Source organism: Lissotriton vulgaris, chromosome 7, assembly GCF_964263255.1.
Source record: "Lissotriton vulgaris chromosome 7, aLisVul1.2, whole genome shotgun sequence".
NCBI lineage: Eukaryota > Metazoa > Chordata > Amphibia > Caudata > Salamandridae > Lissotriton > Lissotriton vulgaris.
This window is the reverse complement of record NC_141695.1, coordinates 245,635,871-245,648,076: the sequence shown is the minus strand read 5'-3', so window position 1 is coordinate 245,648,076 and position 12,206 is coordinate 245,635,871. Positions and strand designations below refer to the sequence as shown.

The 12,206-nt window shown below is 46.8% G+C and overlaps 1 pseudogene; it reads right to left on the bottom strand.

Moving 5' to 3' along the window:
* Positions 1–10,012: 10,012 nt before the first annotated feature.
* Positions 10,013–11,968, bottom strand: LOC147701297 (E3 SUMO-protein ligase KIAA1586-like; annotated as a pseudogene).
* Positions 11,969–12,206: the final 238 nt, after the last annotated feature.

Below are 12,206 nucleotides of genomic sequence, written 5' to 3'. Positions count from 1 at the left end.
TGCCACTCGTTTCCCCCCATTTTTTGTGACCTTTTCTGCCCTTTGTTGGGACCTTTGTGCCTCTGTGCCACTCGTTTCCCCCCATTTTTTGTGACCTTTCTACCATTTCTTTTGACCTTTGTGCCCTCTGTGCCACTCGTTTCGCCCCGTTTTTTTGTGACCTTTTCTGCCCTTTCTTGGGACCTTTCTGCCTCTGTGCCACTCATTTCCCCCCGTTTTTTGTGACGTTTTCTGCCCTTTCTTGGGACCTTTCTGCCTCTGTGCCACTCATTTCCCCACATATTTTGTGACCTTATCTACCCTTTCCTGGGACCTTTCTGCCTCTGTGCCACTCGTTTCCCCCTCAATTGTTGTGCCCTTTTGACTTCTGTTTCCTTTGTTGCCCCTCACTGCCCCTGCAGCTGCGTCCCTTGTGGCTCCGCCCCCCTGACTGCCCATTCGCTGCCCCCGCCTCCCGCCTCCCAGCTGCTCCTCACTCCCACCTCCCCACACATGCCCCACACATGCGGGCGCGGCAAACCTGTCTGCGCCCGCCCTCACCTGGACCGCGCCTAGTGCCAGAACCCCTAGCCCTGCACCCGCCACCACTACAACGTCAGCACTCTGCACGCTCTCAGCCCCGGACGGATCCACAACTGCTTCAAGGCCGCCCCGAAACGCACACACAGTCCCTTCACCTGCCGGAACTGCAGCTACACCAGCCACAGAGCCGAAAAAAACACCCGCCAAGAAAGACCTCAACCACCTCCGATGCATACTACTGAACACCCGCTCAGCACGCAAACACGCCGTCGAGCTCTGGGACCTGCTCAACACTACCTCCCCAGACGTCGCCTTCCTGACAGAGACCTGGTTCATCAACTCCTCCGCACCCGACATCGCCATAGCCATCCCAGACGGCTACAAGATCACCCAAAGAGACTGCACCAACGGAGTCGGAGGAGGGATCGCCATTGTCCACAAGAACAGCATGAGGGTCTCGAATAGCACCGACGACGCGCTCAGCACCGCCGAACACATGCATTTCCAGATCCACACAGACCCCCAACTCCACCCTCAGAGGCACCCTCGTCTCCCGATCTCCCGGATCCCGTCCCCAGTTCAGCGACTCCTACGCCAACTTCATCAGCACGCAGCCCTGACCTCCACCGACTACATCCTCCTCGGAGACCTGAGCTTTCACCATGAGAACAACAACGACAACAGCTCCACAACCCTGATCAATAACCTTGCCAACCTTGGACTGACACAACTCGTCACAACGCCCACCCACTCTGCCGGCCACACGCTCGACCCCGTCTTCTCCTCAAGCCTGCACATCTCCGTCAGCCACACCACCGAACTCCTCTGGACCGACCACCACTGCATCCAATTAACCTTCCAGAAACCCGCCACACACCACCGCACCCAACAGATCCCCCGCCGCTGATGAAGCAAAATCACCTAAGAGCACCTACATGCAAACCTTGCTCTCAGGCCACCCACCGAACCATCCAACACCGACGTCGCTGCCCACGACCTCAGACGCTGGATCAAGGACTGCGCCAACACCCTCGCCCCGCTGAAGAAACCCCCCCACAGAGACACCAGCAAGAGGGCCAGCTGGTTCACTCCAGAACTCCTAGATTCCAAGCAAGCCTGCCGGAAACTAGAGAAGAAATGGCACAGTGAACAAACTCCGGACAGCCATGCAGCACACAAGGATGCCGTCCACAACCACCACCACCTCATCAGGGCTGCCAAGAAGACCTCCTTCAAAGACCACCTCGACAACAACGCACACGACAGCAAGGAGCTCTTCAACATCGTGAAGGAACTCTCCAACCCCAGCTCCAACACCAACGACATCCCGCCGTCGCAAGCCCTGTGCGACTCCCTCACCACCTTCTTCCACCGCAAGATAGCAGACATCCATGACAGCTTCAATACCCAGACAGCCCCAACAGACAGCAACACAACAGACCCTCCGCACACCATCAACCACATCCCCTTGCTAGCCTGGACCAGCGTGAGCGTCGATGACACCATCAAGACCATGAGCACAATCCTCTCTGGCTCACCGTCAGACCCATTACTGCACCACGTCTTCAACAAAGCAAGCAGCTCCGTCGCACCCCACCTACGCAACATCATCAATCTCTCCCTTAAGACCGCGACCTTCCCAGAGAGCTGGAAACACGCCGAGATCAACGCCCTACTCAAAAAACCCAAGGCAGACCCAACAGACCTCAAGAACTTCCGACCCATCTCTCTGCTCCCCTTCCCGGCCAAGGTCATCGAGAAAATCGTTAACAGACAGCTAACCCGATACCTCGAAGAGAACAGAATCCTGGACCCTTCCCAGTCAGGGATCCGCAGCAACCACAGCACCGAGACCGCACTCATCGTCACCACCGACGACATCAGGACCCTGCTAGACAATGAGGAGACTGCAGCACTCATCCTCGTAGATCTCTCCGCCGCCTTCGACCCCGTCTGCCATCGCACACTACGCGCACGCCTCCACGCCGCAGGGATCCGAGACAAGGCCCTGGAATGGACCAACTCCTTCCTCTCCGGCAGAACCCAGAGCGTCCGCCTCCCCCCGTTCCGTTCCGATGCCTCCGAGATCATCTGCGGCGTACCTCAAGGATCCTCCCTCAGCCCGACACTGTTCAACATTTACATGGCCCCGCTCGCGCACGTCGCCCGACAGCATGACCTCAACATAATGTCCTACACTGACGACACTCAACTGATCCTCTCCCTCACCAAGCACCCCATCACCGCCAAAGCCAAACTCCATGAAGGAATGAAGGCCGTTGCCGACTGGATGAAGATCAGCCGTCTGAAGCTGAACTCGGACAAGACGGAGGTCCTCATCCTTGGCTCCAACCCATCAGCCTGGGACGACTCCTGGTGGCCAACGGCACTGGGGGCAGCCCCGACCCCCACCGACCATGCACGCAACCTGGGAATCATCCTCGACTCAACGCTCTCAATGACCAAGCAAGTCAACGTTGTCTCCTCCTCCTGCTTCAACACCCTCCGCATGCTACGCAAGATCTCCAGATGGAGCCCGACAGATACAAGAAAGACAGTCACCCAGGCCCACGTCAGCAGCAGACTCGACTACTGAAACGCCCTCCACGCGGGAGACCCGACCAAGCTCATCAATCGACTACAACGCATCCCAAACGCCTCGGCATGACTGATCCTCGATGTACCACGACGCGGCCACATCACCCCCCACCTGAGAAACCTACACTGGCTCCCTGTCAACAAGAGGATATTCTTCAAGCTCCTCATCCACGCACACAAGGCACTCCACAAGACCGGCCCAGCCTACCTCAACAGACGGCTCTCCTTTTACACCCCCAACCGCCAGCTATGATCCGCCGACCTCTCACTCGCCACCGTCCTGCCCATCCAAAGAACAACCACCGGCGGGAGATCCTTCTCCCACCTCAATGCCAAGACATGGAACACCCTACCACTGAGCCTACGACAGACCCAAGACCTGCTGACCTTCAGGAGGATACTAAAGACCTGGCTGTACAATCAGTAGCAACCCCCCCCCAGCGCCTTGAGACCCTCGTGGGTATGTAGTGCCCTTAAAAAATGACTGATTGATTGATTGATTATATGGTGTGGATTGGAGGTATGTTTGGTGCTCAGATGGTGACACTATATGGTGTGGATTGGAGGTACGTTGTGGATTGTGGAGTTTTGGAGTTGAAATATGTTGTTTGGTGTGTAATTATGTGGTGTGTATTGTAAATGTGTTGAGTTGAATTGAGTGACCTGAAACTGTGGTGTTCTGTGAAATTATGCTTAGTGAAATTGTGTCATGGTGTGGAGTGCATTTTGCATTAAGTGCAGTGTAATTGTGTAGCATATAATTATGTGGCACTGAGTGGTATTGTGTGGAGTGTATGTTGCATTCAGTAGAGTGTAATTATGGGGCACTGAGTGGTATTTGGAGTGTATGTTGCACTGAGTGCAGTATAATTATGTAACATAATTATGTGGCACTGAGTTTTATTGTATGGAGTGTATGTTGCATTCATTAGAGTGTAATGATGTGGCGTATAATATGTGGCACTGAGTGGTACTTGGAGTGTGTTGCATTGAGTGCAGTGTAATTAGTTAGCATATAAGTATGTGGCACTGTGTGGTAATATGTGGAGTGTATTTATGTTGCATTGAGTAGAGTGTAAGTATGAGGTGTGTAATTATATGGCACTGAGTGGTAATATGTGGAGTGTATTTACATTGCATTGAGAAGAGTTTAATTATGTGGCGTGTAATTATGGGGCACTGAGTGGTATTTGGAGTGTATGTTGCATTGAGTGCAGTGTAATTATGTAGCATAAAATGATATGGCACTGAGCGGTATTGTTTGGAGTGTATGTTGCATTGAGTGCAGTGTAATTATGTAGCATATAATTATGTGGCACTGACTGGTATTGTGTGGAGTGTGTGTTGCATTCAGTAGAGTGTAATTATGTGGTGTGTAATTATCTGGCACTGAGTGGTATTTAGAGTGTATGTTGCATTGAGTGCAGTGTAATTATGTTGCATACAATTATGTGGCACTAAGTGGTATTATGGGTAGGTTATGTTGTATTCAGTAGAGTGTAATTGTGTGGCGTGTAATTATGTGGCACTGAGTGGTATTATTTGGAGTGTATGTTGCATTGAGTTCAGTGTAATTATGTAGAATATAATTATGTGGCACTGAGTGGTATTGTGTAGAGTGTCTGTTGCATTCATTGGAGTGTACTTATGTGGTGTGTAATTATGTGGCACTGAGTGATATTTGGAGTGTATGTTGCATTGAGTGCAGTGTAATTATGTTGCATATAACTATGTGGCACTGAGTAGTATTTGGAGTGTATGTTGCATTGAGAGCTGTGTGATTATGTGGCGTGTAATTATGTGGCACTGAGTGGGATTTAGAGTGTATGTTGCATTGAGTGCAGTTTAAATATGTGGTGTGTAATTATGTGGCACTGAGTGGTATTTGGAGTGTATGTTGCATTGAGTGCAGTGTAATTATGTGGCGTGTAATTATGTGGCACTGAGTGGTATATAGAGGGAATGTTGCCTTGAGTGCAGTTTAATTATGTGGCATGTAATTATGTGGTACTGAGTGGTATTTGGAGTGTATGTTGCATTGAGTGCAGTATAATTGTGTAGCGTGTACTTATGTGGCACTGAGTGGGATTTGGAGTGTACGTTGCGTTGAGCGCAGTGTAATTATGTAGCATATAATTATGTGGCACTGAGTGGTATTCTGTGGAGTGTATGTTGTATTCAGTAGAGTGTAATTTTGTGGCGTGTAATTATGTGGCACTGAGTGGTATTGTTTGGAGTGTATGTTGAATTGATTGCAGTGTAACTATGTAGCATATAATTATGTGGCACTGCGTGGTATTGTGTGGAGTGTGTGTTGCATTCAGTAGAGTGTAATTATGTGGCGTGTAATTATGTGGCACTGAGTAGGATTTTTAGTGTATGTTGCATTGAGTGCAGTGTAATTATGTAGCATATAATTATGTGGCACTGCGTGGTATTGTGTGGAGTGTGTGTTGCATTTAGTAGAGTGTAATTATGTGGCATGTAATTATGTGGCACTGAGTGGTATTTGGAGTGTATGTTGCATTGAGTGCAGTGTTATTATGTAGCATATAATTATGTGGCACTTTGTGGTATTGTGTGGAGTGTGTGTTGCATTCAGTAGAGTTTAATTATGAGGCGTGTAATTATGTGGCACTGAGTGGTACTTGGAGTGTATGTTGCATTGAGTGCAGTGTAATTAGTAGCATCAGCGCACGTATTCCCATCACAGGACAGGTGCAAATTAGGCAGCAGCAGCGCAATGTTAACTTTCTCACAAAAAAAGGGAAAGTATTGCATTAGTAAATCAAGCTGTTCCCTCTAGCAGAAGACAATTCGTGCAATCTTCCATTTACCGCAGAACAGACCCAGAAGGGCAGCCTAGTACAAGCTTTCATCGCCCACAGAATAAGAAGTACACTAAAGGTGAGTGTGCAGGTGGATGAGTTGGTGAATGTGTGAGTTCAGACTACATTCTTGGTTAACTGATATTTCACGTCCGCTTCTGAAGAATCCTGCTGCTGTCAATTGCAGAGCCTCAGTTTCTGGTGAATCTTTGGTGGGCCACAGACTGAGAATTAGCCATCACCTAGTCGGCTATTGTTATTTTGAGCAGCCTCGCCATAGTGTATCTATGCCCTAGACGTCCACGAGGGTGCGAACCTCTTAGGAAGGGTTTTGAATGCATGCATATCATACGTTGTGAAATCCCAGGCTTGGTGAAGCTGCACCTGTTCAAAATGTTGAGGGCCACCACCAATGTGTATACTTTAGGCAAGGTGGGGACAACTAAAGAATGGCACATACAAGACATCTGAATATGAAGAATGTAGTTTAGTTTACAGTGCGAGATGAACAAGAGAAGGTACACTGTGAAGGGTGCACCAGGGGTGGAGGATTGTGGGAGCTCACTGATGACATGCTGAGTCAGATGAGTCCTATGTTGATATCAATGAAACAGGCACTCTAGCTTGAGGGAAACCTGCACAGATCTTTCCGGCCCGAAGCTTGAAAGAAACCTCAAAGCCAGGCATGTTTATTTTTACAATAAGAAGTGATCAAAGTCACACGGTGCGTGCATTTCCGGTGCGAACATTTAGGTATGTTTCAAAAGATCGCTAGAAAAGGAAAATGCTTAAATGCGTTTAATTATTCAGACAGCGTGTTCGGCAGGCTACTGCATGCAAATGAAATATGCGTCACTGTTTCCTTTATCAGATCTTGCAAATCAATGGGGCTCCCAAAGTCCAGCGCACATGACACTGAAGCACAGCTAAAGGGTAAAGTATGGAACTGCCTGGGATCGGGTGGGGTTGCACGAGATAATGCGAGGCTCGGTGGTGCATACTTCCTCTGAAAGGAAACTGCATGCTGTTGCAAGCCCTAGTGGACGGCTCTGGGCTGCAGATCAGCAGAAAGTGATCTGGGCGTGCAAACCACGGAAAACAACAGAAACAAGAAAAGAGAAGCGAAACGGAAACAAGCTCTCGGCATTGCGTGGTGAGGGGCGAGGGTTCAGCATTGCGTGGCGGGGGGGTGGGGAAGCAGCTTCTTTTGAAGTCTGATGCGTAGGCTCAGACAAATGGTGTGGGATGTGGCTGGCGATGTGCACGCGCCTGGCTCACATGAACTGTACCCGATTCGCAGTGGGTAGACTTTTGAAAGCCTTACTATAATCTCGACAAACAAGCATTGCTAAAGCAATGCTGTAGTCGAGACCTAAAAAATGACGGCCGGGGGGCAGGGGTTCGCTGATAAGGTGACTCAATGTGTTCTAGCTGGAGGGTGAGACCACACTGCCACCAGTAAAGAGAAAATTGAAATGACGAAGAAAAGACCCCAAACATTATAATATAAAATCGCAACATCTACCCAGATAGCATCAAAATATCGCACGAAAAAATATAGAAATACATTTTTTTACGTCATTCTTACTTGCATAAAAGTAGAAAATAAAGAAAATATTAAACTGGCATTTTATATATATATATGTCTTTTTAGTTGTTTTGCGCGTTGTACATTTCTGTTTTTATATTGTGCTGGCATGCAAAAAAAAAAAAAGATTGATTCATTCAGTCTTGTATCTTTACCTGCTTGAAAATTCAGAGTTGAATTGGGAAATACACAAATGTTGAGGGTAAGATTCCCTTGGAGGGCGTGGGAGTGCATGAGATGAAGTCACACCAGTGCAGTCGGTCAGGAGCCCGCATTCGCGCCGGAGGCCACAACCGGAAATCCGTTTCAACACAGGGTTACTAAAGGTCGGTTTGGGATGTTTGCGAATTTGATGCTTTTTGAGAAATCCCCTCCATAACTTGGCATGGGGCTTTCCCTCCTCCTTATAGGTCATATATTTTAAATCAATGTCTTAAAAGGGAACGGGAGGAGCTGAAATCTAGAGCCATAGGAAATGTTGGTATAAAACATTCTGATCAGGTAAACTTCACTGAATTGTGTTAAATGGTATCTAATTTATTACCTGCCACGGCCCGTGGAGGGAGTTACGTGGGGCAGACAGGTGGGGCAGGGAGGGCCAGGGTGGGGGGTGGTAAACACCGGAAATGGATGATTGCAGGTAAGTAAGCAATTGAATTAAAAAAACGAATTTCGTTGCGCGCCCTGCATCGCGAAATGCGATGCAGGGCGCGCTATGAAATTCGTTTTATTAATTTAATTGTTTACTTACCTGCAATCATCCATATTCCGGTGTTTACCACCCCCCACCCTGCCCCTCCCCCACCCCGCCTGTCTGCCCCACGGAGCTCCCTCCACGGGCCGTGGCTGTTTATTACTGAAACATAGCTGCCAAGGTTTCTGATTGCTATGTGTGACATTTTCATAATTTCAGTGTAATTATGGGTGACATTTCAGCAACTATGAGTTACTCTTTCTTGTGAGCAAAATCAAGCAATGAAGACAAGGGAAACATAAATATCATAAATGTTATCCATTAGAGTAATGAGAAACTATAAGAAGATCTTTAAACTGGTGCAAAGCAACTGATCTTTGCCGCATGTATTTTAACCCTCTGCGCTACTTTATGGTGAGTTAAAACTGCTACTAGACAAGTAACTCTCCAGCAGGAGCTTTTACACTCATAAGTTATGTCTTACGTACAACACCCCCTCCCATAGATCAGCCGCAGGTGCGGCTGAACCACAAGTAACAAAAGGATGTCTGATGCAAAAGCAATAACCCACTGAGCTATCTACATAAAATACAGTTCAGTGATAGCAAGGTACACGTTCTTTGGTGCAGGCATGTTAACCCTCTGCACTACTATATGGTGCCAAGCAGAAACATATTGCCCTGCACCTGCAGCGCATTATAGAAAGATCAGAGCTGGCCAGATGTAATCTGAAACCAGATTTGCTAAGGTAAGGCACACTGTGTCTCTCCATAAAAATACCACACTCCCTGTTTCCCAAGGCCTGAAACTTTTATGCAAGATGTATGGCTGCCCCTTTCCTCCTACCCCCATGACAAATTCATACCCATACAAAATAAAACTGCGTGGGAAGCAATTTAGATTGTGTGTTTTAGCTTGAAAGTGCTCTTTCAGTAATAAAATGCACGAGGGCTAGTTAAATTGGACTGTGGCGCACACGTAGAGCTGTTATGCCTGAAATCACACCTCCCCGAAAACAATTCCACCCATTTTATACCATTATGCGAGAAGCCACAGCTCTGCGCCAGCAGCACAGCAATCAGCCACAACTCGAATCCTTTCCACGTTGAATCTTTTTCGACAGCAAATTCCCAAATCAGAGAGGAATTTTGCCTGCCACATGAAAGAACGCATGTGATTTGTCTCCAGCGAAGATTACAAGGCTTTTGTTTGAAAGGCTGCCTCTGATTGGTGGTTCTGTGCAAACAATGAGGTACATTTTAAGACGCGGCCCTTAGCAGGTATGATCATGACACTATAAAATGAAATATAATTAACATTTACTTTATCTGAGACTAGGCAGTCTGGCAGAGCAAGACACGGTACTGCACCATCATTATGAGAGGGTGCAGGCATCAGTTAACTCTTTCCAGCACTGCAACAGCCGCGGTTCAACTCCGATCCGGACTCGAACGGCACCTTGATGAGAGGCTACATCCAGGGCTTTAAGCGGGGGAAAAAACTGGGGGCACTCTAAAAGGGGCGTGGTAAATCTCTTAAAGGGGCGTGGCCTATCCGACTAGGGGCGTGGTCTAAATCAAGATAACTAGCATTGTGTGCTTAAGAAAATCATGAAGTCGCATCCAGCAAAGGATAATAAAATAGGCAAAAAGGTATATTTATTAAGTATAAGCCATAAAAATACCAAACACTTTAAAAAACATGTAAAAATTATTTGCATTACTTAGAAATCTATTGCAGGATTCCCCAAAACCCTTGAAGATATTCAGTGTGTTTATTTTGCTAGGGTTTCTCACAACAAGTTTCCTCAGCAGACCTTCTACCTTTTGCCAGCCAACTCTTTACATACAGCTTTGTGTCAAATGTTTCAAATGGAGGACCATTGAGTTTTACCCATAGGCATGAAGAAATGGTCTCTACAAGAAGAGAGGCCCTTGTTGGACAAGCAATTAAGTTAATTGCGCTGAAACCTCTCTCGCAATCCGCATTACTTGCTGGCAGGGTTTCCATGCAAACTACTAACTTTTATAATGCTTATGGGGTTCTCTTTCCACCAAAATCTTTGAAAAGTCTAAAAGCTTGGATAGTATCTATTGCTGGCAGCTGAAACTCTGAACACAGTTTCTGGATATCTGTTTCCCCATAAAGAATGCATTCATCACCAGACGGCAAGTTGCCTGCATCTAGCACACTGAAGCTGGCTATAAGCTCTTTCTCACAATCCGGGGCAAATCGTTTATTGATATTTACAGACAGACTTTGGTAAAACTGATTTTGATTAAGGGCAACAGAGTTACTTCTACCATGGGAAAAAGGAACATTCTTGCATTTGCCCTCGTCCACTGCTCTTTGAGCCGCAGAAGCAAACTCCCCTGGTGAGTCCTTCATTGCTATAAATATGCGTACTTGACTAACCAAAAGTCTGTGGGCATTAACAATTGTAATATCCCTCCTCTGTAAGGAGAGTGATAAATCCTTGAGCTCTTGAAGTGCATCACACATTAGCCCCAAATCTCTGATAAAAGAATAGGATGTAAGCTTCTTCAAGAGACCTTCATACTTACTCCGGTCTCTTATGGGTCTGGATGGGTCTTTAGAAGCATTCCCAAAATGTTTGCACAAGGCATGGAAGCAGTTCCAAACAGCTTTCACAGATCTGTAACTGGATGCTACCCATCTAGTATCAAGCATTTTCCGTGTCTTCTGAAGCTGTACACATAGCTCGCTGGTGGCCAGATTTAGCTCTCTCTGCGTTTTTGGTGACATGCTGTATGTGGCATACAATGAGTCCATGAAAATCTTGAAGTTATTGACCCCTGCAACCTCATCAAATGTATCTGCCATCCCAAGTTCTAATCTGTGAGCCAAACAGTGCCATGTCAGTACAAGATTTGGAAATTCTGATTTCAACAATGCTACTACTACTTCTTTTTTACCAAACATTACTGCTGCTCCATCAGTACATACCGCAATCAAGATATCATGAAGCAGACTTTTTGTGAGTCCAACTTTTTTAAAGTAGTTTAGGAGAGCTGTCTTTACGCCAATAGTATTAGTTCTGCCAGCTCCAGAAGGCCGAAATAGATGATCACTGGGGTACTTTCCCTTCCAAAACTGCCACGGAGGTAGATGATCAAGGTAGAAGCATTGCTAATAGAAGTGCTCTCATCAATTAATACTGTGATCTTTGATTTGTGTTGTCAGATATAACAGACCAATCTTTGTTGCATTTCCAATGCAATGTGTTTAATTATTTCAGTTGCAGTCACATTGCTGTGCAAAACACGGCCCATTGCACTGCCATTCTTTGCCTGAAGGAGAATTAGATCAGGGTTGTCAGTGAAAGGGCGATCTTTTTTTGCCAAGTAGTAGGCAGTGTCAAATACCCTGCATGTGCTCTCCATATGTTTTGCATTACATTCATGTACTGTCACCATCCAATGTATTTTTCTGCTGAGCTGTAAGAATGTCTTCAGCTGCCAAGTGACCAGCGCTCGCCTTATGCTCCATAATCTTTTTCCTGAGCTGTTTCTGCATGAAAGCTTTTCCATCACCGGAAGGACCAACCTCGCCATCTGCCCACACTTTACTTACGCGCATGCCCTGTGTGTTATTGTGCACTGAAAGACTTGTTGATTTAGCCTGTTTACCGGAAGAACATCCAATATTGCCTGACTTAAGATGAAACCATTAATATTCCCCCTGAAAGTAATACCACTGTTTAGTGTTCCAGCAGTCAGGGAGTTTGATAGTTTCTTTCTCTGGCACACATTGAAGTCCTTGTAAAGGTGGACTGTCTTTGGCAGACTCTTGCTGAGTTTTATTTGCCTCATCAATAGTTGGTTGTGCTGGACAAGACTCCCCTGTAACACGATGGCGCTTCAGTGACGGTAGGAAGTCAATCATTGAAGACTGCATAGACTTGCGCTTCAGAGCAGAAGCAGATAAGCTACCAGTAGCCATGGTAAAATGTAGA